Source organism: Octodon degus, unplaced genomic scaffold (assembly GCF_000260255.1).
Source record: "Octodon degus isolate 3935 unplaced genomic scaffold, OctDeg1.0 scaffold00007, whole genome shotgun sequence".
Lineage (NCBI taxonomy): Eukaryota > Metazoa > Chordata > Mammalia > Rodentia > Octodontidae > Octodon > Octodon degus.
This window is the reverse complement of record NW_004524583.1, coordinates 11,649,812-11,651,388: the sequence shown is the minus strand read 5'-3', so window position 1 is coordinate 11,651,388 and position 1,577 is coordinate 11,649,812.

The window sequence follows — 1,577 nt, the reverse complement described above, 5'->3', positions numbered from 1 at the left end:
ATTTTTTTGGCGGAACCAGGGATTGAACTCAGGCCCTTGTGCTTGCCAGGGAAGCGCTTATTCTACTGAGCCATCTCCCCAGCCCCTGTTCTTTTAATTAATTTTAAATTAATTAGATTGTTGTAAACAAGTTATCCTACTTTGCTGTACAAAACTGGAACTAATTCCTCTTTGCCAACTGTAATTTTGTGGCCCTTGACTGACTCCTTTCTATCCTCCACCCCTCTTTCCTTCCTAGTCTCTGGTGAGAATTTTTTCATTCCATTTGTCTGTGAGAGCAGCTCTTTGTTTCCAACAATGAGTAGCACACATGGTATCTGTCTTTCTAGTTGGGTTTATTTTCCTTAACCTAATGATCTCTAGCTCTATCTAAGGCACTGCAAATGATAGGATTTCACTGTGCACAGCTGAATGGTATTTCATCACATGTATGTCCTACATTTTTCTCATCAATTTACCTGCTGAGGGTTACCTTGGTTCATTTTGTCTTTGCTATTATAAATAATGCTGTGATTAACATGGGAATGCAGATATCTCTTTGATATACCCCTCTGTATCCATGCCCAATAGGGAATTTGTCTGATCATATAGTAGTGAGAGGTTTAGATTTTAAGGAATCTCTACCCTGTTTTTCATAAGGACCACACTAATTTATAGTCCCAAAACAGTGTACAAGTGTTTCCCTCTCTGCACATCCTCACCAGCTTTTGTTGTTTTTGCTTTTGCTCTGATGATAACCATTGTGAAATGAGGTGGTTATTGAATTCTGGTTTTGATTTGTACCACCCTGCTGATCCATGATATGAAGTGTTTTTTATATACTTGGCCATTTGTATATCTTTGTTGAGAAATGCCTACTCTTTCCTCTAGCATATTTTAATTAGATTGTGTGTATCAAGTTGTTTGAGTTCTTTATACATTTTGGATACTAAAATGCCTTGTCAGATGAATAACTTGCAAATCTTTTCTCCCATTCTGTAGGTTGTCTTTTACCTATGTTGATTGTTTCTTTCCTTAAATTGATTTTTTTTATCACAATATGGCAAATCTCAGAGACTGGGTGATGGCTAACCAAAAAGATAGAAATCAAATGTTTAAAAATGGCTATCATTTAATGGCAGTATTACTAAGATTTAAATTTACTTTCCCTAATTTCTAAGTTTTCCATACTATCATATATCAATGTACTAATATGGTATATAATTGTATCTCAACCAGTAGATATTAATTTTTGTGAAATGTGAGATATAGATATAATTTCATTTTTTCCTATAAATAATCAGGTAAGGCAGTGTCCTATACTAAAAAATTTATCTTTTTTTCTATTAACTTGCTATGTCAAGTTTCAGTATTTGTGTGAATATTTTTCTAGGATTTCCATCTATTAGTTCATCTGTTTCTCCATCAATACACACTCTACCTAAGTGCTGGAAGTACACAAAGAACACACATCTGGTAGGTGTTTCTCTCATGAAGCAATTTTTCTTTTTCTGTTTTCTTTTTTTTGACATTACAATATTTGGGTACACTTTATTTTCATATGGATTAGCATTCTGCTATATTTCATTTCATTTGTT